General features: G+C 32.4%; 1 long non-coding RNA gene across 1 annotated transcript in view; it reads right to left on the reverse strand.

Moving 5' to 3' along the window:
* Nucleotides 1–11,587: 11,587 nt before the first annotated feature.
* Nucleotides 11,588–13,217, reverse strand: part of LOC134690936 (uncharacterized) — a 39,256-nt gene continuing 37,626 nt past the window's right edge. Inside the window, exon 3 of the long non-coding RNA XR_010102060.1 lies at nt 11,588–11,614. This is a non-coding gene — a long non-coding RNA (uncharacterized LOC134690936). The remainder of the gene's footprint in view (nt 11,615–13,217) is intronic.

The raw sequence follows: 13,217 nt of genomic DNA on the forward strand, positions 1-13,217 counted from the left end.
GCAAACATTCGTTAGTTATATAATATGGATATAATAATGCTATTGATTGGTATAACGTTATCTTCGAACTCCCAAATCCCAAATCGTCGAACTTTAAATGAAACAATTTATTCCACTGCACATTTCAAATCGTCTCCGCAACAACAATATTATATATTCTGCATTAAAAAAGTTAAATGTTACTAAACATATCACACATTAAATGGGCTCCAAAGGTCAACAACAATATACGTAAATACGTCATCAATACTTGTGTACCTATCAAAGGTGAAGATATTTCACTTTAACGGTAAATGTTGTGAAATTGAATTTCTTAATTCAGAACATCAGGTATCGATATTTTACAAATGTTAATTGTATTTTGTGTTTAAGTTTTGCGCAAGTTTACGAATAATTCATATATATATTAAAAACCAATTGTTCAAAGAATATTGTTCAAAGAACAATTGAGGGTCTTTCCACCAATAAGTATCTATTTTGATATGAAAATATTAAAATTCAGTTGAAAATGTCAGTTCCTATGGCTTAATGATGTATAAATATGAATTTGAAGCAAAGGTCAAAATCTAGAACGTCCAATTAACCTATGACCTTGACCTCAATTTTAAGGTCATAAACCAAGGATTCCATATCAAAAGACCCTAGGTCTGTATTATGTATGGTTCATGAGTAATATCCCTTTACGCATAATCTAAATATAAAAGGGGCAAAAACTCCCATTTATTGTCTACGCACCCTTCCTATCAAAATTTTTAAGTTGCGACATGTCGCAACTAACAATTTAGTAAAAATAATTTGTCGAAATCTTATAAAGTTAATGAAAAGAGTGAAAAAAAGCCAAAATCAAAATTTAGAATTTGACCTTGACCTTTGACCTTGACCTTATTTTCATTTTTATGGACCAAGGACCTCAAATCAAAAGATCCTAGGTCTCTAGCACTTATGGTTTACAAGATAGAAATGCATATCACTTATAACAAATGCATAAGGGGAAATAACTCTCATATGGAGCGTTCATATCGCTTCGGTCAAAATAGGACAAATCATGCGAAGGATATAACGAGCAATTTTGTAAAATAAATTTGTCATAATATTTTGCGGTTGTGAAGGAGTTGCGCTCACAAGGAAAACAGTGTATGGGGAGATAACTCCTACAAAGAAAAGTATTCGTTTACGCAGGGTTAATTTCAAAAGCGCATAAACTGTTCGATATCATATACCAATTATCTAAGCGACATATTGCGAAACAAATGTTTATTGCAAGAACAAAATTAGGCGGAAAAAAAAATAATCAGAAGAAAAACAATAGGTCTTTCCACAGAAAAGTGGAAAGACCTAATAATACACGTCTAATTGAAAACAACGTTCAAATATATGATTGCGTTAGACAAACACCGTTATTTGTATACGTGTGCATGTAAACCGAATTCCGTTGTAGAGGGACTCAATCCAGCATAAAAAACATTTTATTTTTTTAGTCCATTCAAACTATTCTGCATAGAGTATAACATTTTTTTGCAAAGCTTTAATTAACTACATCAGGATAAGGAATATACTATTCCTAACAAAGCAATCACCAAATTCAATTATCTGCATATAAATTATCAATTATTTTTGTTTTTTTTATACCCTATATACCACAATTCACTAATATGTGAAAATGAAATTTTGAAAATACTTCGATCAACAAAATTATTTTTATATTTCTCCGTGTATACATTTTGACGTCAAACACGCGACTCTACACTAACGTTGACGTGAATGCAGTCACAGAACTTCAAATATTTCAATCATTTATTGGTTGATTTAAAATACATATTAAGTAAGAAATGAATGTAAAATTTGAAAGATGCTTGTTGTGCTTCGATGTTAAATATTTGTTTGTTTTTGTTCTATTTGAGATTGTGACACAGTGAAGAATGCCGTACTACTATTTTGACAATTTTGCCTATTATGTCTTTTATGTTCACGCATCGTTGTAAACATGATTGAATTTTATGCGACTATCATACGAGTAAGACGTAAATAAGAATATGCCTGTGCCAAGTCGGAAATGTGACAGTTGTTGTCTATTCGTTTGATGTGTTTGAGCTATTGATTTTGACATAACATTTGAACGCATATTTAGAAATTGAATATGGGGTTCGGTTGAAAATAACACTTTATTTCAAAAGATATATTTTCAGACTTCCTATTGTGACCTTTCCACTTTTGAATAAAGGCAACACATGCAACAGTAATATACCGCTGTTCGAAATTCATCAATCAATTGAGAAAAATACAAAACCGGTTTACAAACTAACATTGAGGGAAGCACATCAAATATAAGAGGAAAACTACGACACAAAAGAAACACAACATTAAAATGTAACACACACAGATACGAACTTAAATATAGAAATGGTCATGTTACTGGCTTTTTCTGGCATTTTCCTGACTTGGTACAGGACAATTGAAGAATAAATGGCGGCTTGTATCTGGGTTTGTGTTATAGAAAACCTCCCGCTTTTATGGCAATGTTGGACATAACATTATAATGACAACATTACATGTCAGGACTACAATACAAATAAATGGGAGAAAATATAGGACAGAGAAACACACGAATAATAGCTATCATAAGGTATCAGGTTTGAATTTTATTACGCCAGAAGTAGTTTCATCAACACAAGACTAACCAGTGACGCTCAGATGACAAAGTTCGAGAGCAAAAACAAGTTAAAATTTGAAGAGCATTGATGACCAAAATGCCAAAAATGGTGCCTAATACGGCTAAGATTTTCTGGCTGTAAACAGTATTTGTTTTATAAAATGACTATATAATATATATACTTGATGAAACCGTACGTAGTAGTGACTATCCACGAAATAAAAACGGATACATAAACAATCTAAACTAGCGCATATAAATGCACAGCCAAGTTACCCAAAAGCGATTTAAGCACAACGTGACGTCACATTTGAATTTCTAAAATAATCCCTAACAAAGGATAAAATGTGGATACAATTCAAGATGAGGTTTGCCATATTGATATAACATTCATTAATAAGAATGATTTAAGTCAATACTATATAGACAATAATAGTGCATAGACTTAATATACCAACAATATAAAGATGAGGCTTAGAAACGGTGAAATGCGAGGTTGTACCGAGCTATTTTCCCGTTTCGGGCCGAATCTTTATATCGCCGAAATGTCAAGTCAATGCACTAGTATTGTCTTTATACTGCAATCTAAAAAAAACATTTTCAATTGTAGTTTAATGCGTTGAGGTTATTTATTTGATTTAAATATTGGGAGAAATCCCCTTTAAAAAGACCTCATATCATGCAGGCGGAGAAATGTACAACACAAGTAAATGTACATTTACCTGTTGAACCCAATTTTCGATGGACTAAAATATCAACCATAAGCATACAACATAATGATTTATAGATTGCAAACAAAATAAAATAAAATATGTTTTTCAATAATTGTAAAAGAAACAAGGCTGAGTCGTTCCGCGCATCGTTGTATGCATTGGAAACAAGAACACGTTGAAGAGGCCGTATGAATAATTAAATATCATTTCGGCAACTTCTATTTGAATATTCATGAAGAAAAGTGATATCGGGTAAGTGACTGTATATGACATAGAAATATACAGTTAACGCATTTTGACTGCTCAAATAGAACGAGTGCAGTATAAAAGTAATTAAGTAATAGTAAAAGTTCAATGATAAGTTACTATTGATATTAAAAGACGTCCGAACAAACAGGGATGTTCAGATCCCCGAGGCCCGAACTTTTATTGACTTACAAACCGTCAAAAATATAAGAAAAGTCCATAAAAAGCACTTGCAGAAATCTAATTCCCCTGAACTGGACGAGTCTAAATATGTTCAACTTAAATGATAGTTAAACAGTACTCAGACTGGTATATACAATTAACAGTTACCAAAGTGAAATGAAAATGGACCGATTTATTACATGTATCATATAATTATTATTTTTGATAAAAAAATAAAAATAAAACAGCATTTAAATAACACTAAATGATAGTTTTACAATATTAGGGGGTAAATTTATATTTTTTTATCCAATTTTTCAAAATAACGATTTTTTATTTTATAAATCAGGCAATCAAAACCCCATACAGACCTCATTTATAACTGACCAATGAATATTATGCCGAACAAATTCATGCTATATATACCTGATGTTTTTGATCAGTCAGTAATCTTGAAATAGATTCGTAAAGATCAGACCTGAGAAAACAGTAAGTAAGCTCTTCCAACAATTATTTTTTTAAACAGCTTGTTTCAGAACTTCTTACTGGACAGACCTAGATGCATAAGGTCCGTCACAATATTCATCCGGTAAATGTTCCTTTTGTATCTGATTTGGTTATTTTCCTACAAAACGTTACATGCGAGTCAATGCAAAATAAGTTTCTCTATTCAGTCAAATTAATAAAAAGATCTTGCTTCAATTGTGTTTCTTAGAAAAAAATAACTATGCATGCAAGAATAAAACCGTATTAAACTAGGTTTGACTGGCCCGATCAAAACTTGTGAGGCGATATAAATTCGCAAGGTCAATGCGGTATATGAAAACAAACTCTTTAATTTGTTCGTCCGCTATTCCCTTTTCGTGTCTTAATAAAGCAAAAACACATGAAAAAACTTGTATCTTTCATAGTTTTATTCCTTGCCTGGCCAAACAACGTTGAGTTTTCTTCTTTTGAACTAATATCTTGTGAACTTAAACAATAAATAAACCGACTTAGCTTGTCAGTCTAGTAAAAACACGGGGTTAATACTCTTATTATATTTACATGTAATCGTCCTGAATATTAATTTTATTTGCCGCTGGTCGTCATCCATTATCATTATATATTTTACCGTTTTATTATACAGTGAAGGGTTTTTCTTTTACTGGTTTACATACCATTTTCTTAAATTTTCACGAATCAAAATTAAAATATGGCAGGTGATTTTTTTTTACCAAACACTTGTGATTGTTGGGATATCTTTGAAAATAATATAATTAAATCAAATGTGCTTTTTCGGATACATAATATCTGACGGTAAATATTATTGAATTAACTCCGTAGAACTATTATTTAGTCATGGGTCGGTTTTGAGCTTATTATTCTGTATACGCATCTTTCTATAAAAAAATGACCGAATGTTGCAATTGATTCTAAATATTTTAATTTTATCTTTGTCTTTGGGTTGCTGTCGCATTAATGTATACATTTATCTCCTTGTATTCAAAACCAAATGATTCGCTTAGCTATAGAAATATTGACATCTCTGGACCTCTCCCGTCCCAGAGTATACTCTTGCTAAATGGGTGCGCTCGTTTGGCTTTTTGGTAATATTAATACACAGCTTTGTCTGAAAAAACATATGATAGGAATGTATATCCGATGCCTGGTGCAGTGATGGTTTTTCGCTATCTTTACTTTAAAACAAGAAATATCTTTGAAAAAGATATTCGACGTATTTAAATTTGAGTATATGTGTAAAACTATCATTTCGATTTTCCATTTAAAAAACGTTTTCTCTGTTTGTGTTCAGTATTTTCGGTCCTCGTATCGTTCTGTTTACATTCACCAAAATCCCGCGGAAATCTCACATGCGTAGGTGTGTTTTCAAATACAACCAAATCACCCACCATGACAGCATTTTGTCCAATCATAGAAAGGATTTTCGAGCATGCGTATTTTGTTGCCATAGTTAAGCGTCCTAAAGGGCACTAACCGTAACTATACCGACTACGTCGGAAAAACATAAATTGTTGTCAACCTTTTTTTGCAATTATTTTTTTTTTTACTTCTATGACAGCTATTATACCAGTCTAAGATATAAATAAAATTGAAACAGCAAGTGTTGTCACCTAGACGGGTTGGCCGTCATTGTACGCTTCAATATATGAGTAATTACCACTCATTGAAGATTGTTTTTTCTGTTCTAGTCCCTCATCTTTTAGTTTTGCTGGAAATTATACAATGTTACATCTGATGTGCACTACGACAAAGTTTTTTTTATGTTAAAACAAAAGATTAAATGCAAAGAGAAAATAATGGAAGATATGCTCAAATTTACGCATTAAAATTCAAAAGTAAACAATGATGCAATATATAAAAATTGGAAATATATTCGAGACTATAATCAACTGAGGACAAATGGTTATACATCACTTCATGAAGCTGTTTAATGTATTGCTCCTTTTTGTCCAGTGGCAAATATTTCATGCCTATTTACGACTAGATTCTAAGTGGATCAATTTGAATGAAATGCCTACACATTTAGAGTGGCATTGTTTACAATAAGGCAGAGCCTTCGCTAGAGGTAAAACGTATGCCGTAATAGAATAGATTTCAACCATAATGATCGAAATCGTAAGTTGAGCTATTAGCCCTCGTTCCCTCTTTTTTCTTCACGTTAGACGAATGTCATGAATAAAACGTCATGAATATACAATCAATAACGGGCACTGTAAGTAAATGAGATATGGACTTTTTTATATATAAATTCCTATCGCAGTCAACATCTCCTCGTGCGGGACAGGTCATTATTTCCACAAATACCGCCTGATTATTGACCAAAAGCAATTGCTTCACCTTATTTAAATTCTTTAATTGAGGTATTGTGCTGGGTGTTTTTCCCGATCCTATTTCGGACCCCCTGATTTTAAGAGGGCGTATCTTATTAGTCATGCCCGATTAACTTTAAGTAAATTGAACCTTAACTTAAAGACCTACATCGGGTAAATAAGTTCCAGGTACAATAAGTAGACAAAAGAAATCCTTTGTGAAATGAATCGTCCCGGGTTTCTTAGATGATTATTTTGCTTTGAATAACAATAAAAATTGCACGAGCAGGTTTGTAATATCAAATTGTGGTAGTAATTAGATAATTATTGGATTATCTAGCTATGTCGGTGTTTCTTCTAAATCAATCTGTGAACCAAATATACTATATATTATATATAATATATGATAGTAATGAGTATTAAAAGCAAATTTCTAGTACTACATATTTCAAGTACAGAAATAGTACCTTAACAAAAGTTGCTTTGTATCTTATTATTTTACGTGAACCAAACTTAAATCTTATAAATGAACTGGGTGTTTCATTATCTTTACTGTAACACACGCATGCAACAGAAAAAAAATAAGAAAAACAACTTCAAATGATGAGATATTTGAACAAAATCCGATGAGAATAACAAATATAACATAAAACTAAATACATGAGTTTTGGATATAAAAGTATCTTGACACGTCTTATAGCAATGCAATATCACATTTAGCAAACAGTCAGGATGGGGAATAATTAGTTAGCAAAGGTACCAGGATTATAATTTAGTACGCCAGACGCGCGTTTCATCTACATAAGACTCATCAGAGACGCTCAAATCAAAAATATTTATAAACCCAAACAAGTACAAAGTTGGAGAGCATTGCGGATTCAAAATTCCAAAAAGTTGTGCCAAATACGGCTAAGGTAATATATGCCTGGGATAAGAAAATCCTTAGTTTTTCAAAAAAAAAATTTTTTTGAATACTGGAAATTTATAAAAACGACCAAATTATTGATATTCATGTCAACACCGAAGTGTTGACTACTGGGCTGGTGATAACCTCAGGCACGAAACGTCCACCAGCAGTGGCATCGACCCAGTGGTGTAAATAGTTATCAAAGGTACCAGGATTATAATTTAGTACGCCAGACGCGCGTTTCATCTACATAAGACTCATCAGTGACGCTCAAATGAAAAATATCTAATAACCCAAACAAGTACAAAATGGAAGAGCATTGAGGATACAAAATTCCAAAAAATTGTGCCAAATAAGGCTAAGGTAATCTATGCCTGGGATAAGAAAATCCTCAGTTTTTCAAAAAAGTTTTGTATACAAGAAATTTATAAAAACGACTACATTATTGATATTCATGTCAACACCGAAGTCACGTTTGGTAATTAAAAAATCAGACGTTGTAATGCCAAGCCACAATCAACTTCTTAAATTTTATGGACGCCATCACAATTTAGTTGACGGTTATTGAATATCCGTTTTTCAGATGATATCGAATATATTCCGTTGATATGTCGTAACAATACCGTTCCCTTTTCGAATGTGATCTACCGAATAAGAGTATTTATTATCTTTGTAATAACAAGAGAAGCAAGACAGGTGCCAAATATGGAGCAGGATCTTCTTATCATTCCGAAGCACCTGACATCACTACTAGTTTCTGGTTCGGTTCGTGATGTTTTTCTACTCCTATTTAGGACACTTATTTTACACATCGATGTAAGTACAGTATAATTTGATGCGATCGTCGTACAAGTGAAATGTTTAGCACAACATAAACAGGTTTACTCCATCATTTTCTAAATTTGAAAATGCCTTTACCAAGTCAGGAATATGACGGGTGTTGTCTATTCGTTTGATGTCTTTTTTGACATTGACATTTGATATTGATATTTGATTAGGGATTTTCCGGTCTGAATTTTTTTCTCGGAGTTGATTTTTTTATTGTGATTTTACTTTTTGCCCATCAAATGTCAAGTTGGAAGACAATGCAACAAAACTAGACAACTGTCATCTTCATTTAAGACTTTCAAGGTTTAGTATCATATGTGCGTGCTTTTGTGTTTTGTTAGTTATGATTCGCAAATTAATAATCATTATAGAAAGCATATTCTCATATTCATTTTGACCATCTGAAAAGTGTCACATTTCAAAGCTTTATCCACAGGAACATCACCATTTATTTTGTAAACAGATGATAAATATTTCGCAGCTTCTTTACCTCTGTTAACACATTGTGGTATATCATTCACATAGTTTTTCAGTTCTCTAAACTTAGGACCATGAGAGATCGTCTTTCGGTGATGTCCATGTTAAATTATGTAATATATCAGTTAATAACATGGCCAAAGGGCCGATACAAGTAGGCGAGTTGGAATAGACACATGTCAGTGGATTTCATGTATTGTTTAAAATCAAAGTGCTGCAAGTCTGGCTTGTAGTTATATGCTGTAGGTTCAACAGTTTTGATGTAACCGTAGAATATAATAGGAACAGACTGGTTTTGAAAATAAAGCTGAATTAGAAAATTGACCACCTTGTGATGTCGAACATTGCTGTTGCCTATTGCATCAATTTCTTAATTTTAAACTAAATAGGGAGGAATTTCTTTTTTCATCATGTTAGTTAAGTGCGTAGTCTCTCAAACGTTTTTGAAAATAAACAGGCAGTTCTAATGTAGTGTAAGCCTAGCGGATTAAACAAATGTGAAAGACTGTCATCAAAGCTCAAGAGGGATACCTACATTTGGAAGACCTTATTTTACATTACTCATTCGACATTGTAATTGCAACCATATGTCATAGTAATATCTAGTTCCCTTAATTATACATTTTTCCTAAATATTCGGAAACGGGTACGTAGTATAGGGTGTTTAGAAGATGGGCGGAAGAAAATATACCAGTGGCGCAATGAACAGTACTATCATGGAATATGTGAAATTATGTAATACTTCAGTGTCCAACACAGTACAAAGTAAGTCCTCCGATTTACTATTCAATGGAATGTTTATTTCAGCCATGACAGACTTATTTTTCGACACATTTTCATCCTTGTCAAACTATATGTTTTTTTGTAGGTGGAATTTCCTGAGTGCTTATTTGTTTCTCAATAATTAAGACGACACTCGTAGTATTTACATGCAGACACAATATTCTTGGAAACTTAATCCACAGGAACATCAACATACATTTCGGTAACATCTATGTATCTCTGTTAATGAATTTGGGTCTTTCATTCACATAGTTTTTCAGGGTTTTTTTTGTAAATTTTAGTCATCTTTGATAGGTTTGAGTTATTTTAATTAACTAGTAAATAGAAGAGGATGTGATATGAATGTCAATGAAACAACTTTCTATCAAATTGCAAGTCACAAGATTTTAAACAAAAAAACATTAAGGGTAAATTTTAGGTCTTCCGAGCCATGAATTAAACAAAACACCAATGAATAAAAGGCCCGACAAATGACAAATGTATAACTACATAAACGGGAAAATCAACAGTTAATCCATATAGAGTCGACAACGAGAAAGCACTTATAAACCACATCTGCAATCGACAACCACTGAATACAATGTTAATACCTATTTGATATAAGACACAATTCTATTTGTCTGTTCTTTTGTGAGCTGAACTATTCCAGCAGCTCTCATGTATGAACTATTTGTCTTATACGTTTCCTTTTTTCATTTTCCCCAGGTGGTTTGCCTATAAAGGACCTTTATGAACCAAGTGGTTTGTTTTAGTTTATTTTGTATTACTGCAATTGAAAACATTGCAATTGCAATCATGGCTTAAGTTCTCCTTTTATAATATTAGTGACCACTTTGAATACAATTCTTAAAATTTCTCCTCGATTAAGGTGGTACATATATGTAACACACGGGGAGATAACTATATAAAATCAGCTGAACGTCTAATTACGTTCTTTTGTTAAAGATACATTAAGCTTCTCGATGATCAAAACTAGTGTTTGTCACGTTTTTACAAAGGATTTTTATTTCGAGAAATTGTGGGGTTCGCTGGTTGAAATTTCGTCCCCGAGTGTATCATCAGCTCAGTAGTCAGCACTTCAGGATTGACGATAATATCACTTATATGGTGAATTTTACAATTCATGTTTACAAGAGATTGACCTTTTCGAAATACTAAGGATTAGTTTCAGCCTAGGCATAGATATAATGTAACCTCTGCGGTATTTGGCATAACAATTTGCAAATTTGAGTCCTCAATGCTCTTCAACTTATTACTTGTTTGGCTTTAATACTTTGTTTTATATAAACGTCACTGATGAGTCTGATGTAGACGAAACGCGCATATAAAATCATAAGTCTGGTACCTTTGATAACTATCAAGCTTTTCGGATTTTTTTCCTTATTTTTGACAAAGTGTCAAATCAAATTTGTTGTCAAAATGGAATGAAAATTAAACGCGCCACACTAATTTAAGTCAAGATTATTGGTATCAAGACGAATTCGACATACTATTAAATTACTCATAACTTACATTGGCTAGAGGTATAGGGGTGGGTTGAGATCTCACAAACAAGTTTAACCCCGCCGCATTTTTGCGCCTGTCCCAAGTTAGAAGCCTCTGACCTTTGTTTGTCTTATATTATTTTAATTTTAGTTTCTTGTGTACAATTTCAAAATTAGTATGGCGTTAATTATCACTGAACTTGTATATATTTGTTTAGGGGCCAGCTGAAGGACTCCTCCGGGTTCAGGAATTCCTCGCTACATTGAAGACCTGTTGTTGACCTTCTGCTGGGTTTTTTTCCATGGTCAGGTCGTTGTCTCTTTCAAATATTCTCCATTTCCATTTTCAATGTTATGGCATGGCATGATCATACCAACCAATGCAAGGTGGAAATAAAGTTGATACTCTTATAATTTATTATTTTTGTTTTGTTCGTTTTGCATTGATATATCCTTTCTATTTCATTTTTTAAAGAAAAGAAAAATTTGCTTGAACAATTTAATTTCATCAAGTATTGCAATGGCCTGCATCCTCTCTACGGACAAACTCTCTGAAAAAACACAATACTATAAATCAACAGACACATACAAATAACTACTATCTGATTTAAAATGGAGATCACATGATATATATTGGTATAGGTTAGAAACTCTTTGTCAACAAATGGTTATGTGCGCTATTACTCACGTACGATACCCCCGCCTGCAAAAAATATACGTCCAACAGGAAGTTGTTGATGAATTGAAAACGCACACCACAGTATAACTGACTTATAAAAACCCTGAAACCAAATACTAGAAATCATTGTATAGCAATTCCTAAGAATAGCGTGATGACAATTTTCAATTTGTTTACAATGTGTAAAATGTTACAAGTGCTCGGCGTCTGATATGTCTGGCGTAAATATAAAATTATAATCCTGATATTTATGATGAGTAAACAGGAAGTTGTTGAGGGATGAATCGTAAAACCAATCACACGATATAATTGACTTATATAAACCATGAAACCAAATTGTAGAAATACTAGTATTGTAGTTCCTGGGAAAGATATCCATTGGACGGACGGACTGACGGATGGATGGATGATCGGACGAACAGACATAAATGAAACAGTAGACTTCCATTTTTCTTTAAGCGTGGGTATAATTATAAGAAACATAACTAATAGTATATGGTTCTCTTGTCTGCTGGTTCATTGATCAAATGAAAATGAGTTCATTTTGTTCGCCTTACACTATCAAAAAATGTAATTGGTTCTCATCAATTTACCCACATTATATATTTTGATGTCCATCATCTTAAATTTTGTAAAAAAGGTAACATATACAATGTACCATAACAAAAAATTGCAGGAAGAGAAGCATCGGTTGTTTCCATAAGGGATAATAAATGAAACCGAATATAATATTGATTTAATTGTATCCAATATCATCAATTTAAAATACCAGAGATCACAATAAGCAATCTTCAATGCAGCGGTAAACTCCCATCAATACATGTTTGCATAGTTATCTCCCCTTAAATGGCTTATTTGGAAAAACAATATTTTCAAAACCCAAAAATTAGATATTTCTTAAAATGTTTTGAATAATATGATAAATTAAGAAGTGTTCTTCATATAACGAAACCTTCCTAACTATTAAATTTCAAATCTATCTCCAAATTTGCAGATTTGGCCAAATAACTAGACCGATTGTGTACTATGATTGTACAATCCAATATGGCTGTATCCCACTTAGCTACCTTAAATTATCACAGATCACAATAATCAATCTTAAAGCAGCGTTAAACTCCCATCAGTACATTCTTGCCACGTAAAACGTTATATTGAACAGCCTTTTGCTGCAAAATTTTCTCAAAGATAACAGGGTTAACTGATGGTCAATTGTTTGTTAAAGATAATCAAACTTGACGATATGTCAGTAAATATATAATGAATGTAAACAGTTAAATTGGCAAGCCTTATTGCTTCAATATCATGAATATTTTCACAGAGAAAACGGGAAAACTAAAAATCAATTGTTAGTTTAAGACAGTCACGATATGTCAGTAAATATATATTCATGAGAATGATATTAATCAAAGTGATAATTTTCTAAACAATGATACCAATGATATGATGTGGTTATTTTAATAAATTACCTGTTTACA

This window comes from Mytilus trossulus, chromosome 11 (assembly GCF_036588685.1).
Source record: "Mytilus trossulus isolate FHL-02 chromosome 11, PNRI_Mtr1.1.1.hap1, whole genome shotgun sequence".
In the NCBI taxonomy this organism is placed as follows: domain Eukaryota; kingdom Metazoa; phylum Mollusca; class Bivalvia; order Mytilida; family Mytilidae; genus Mytilus; species Mytilus trossulus.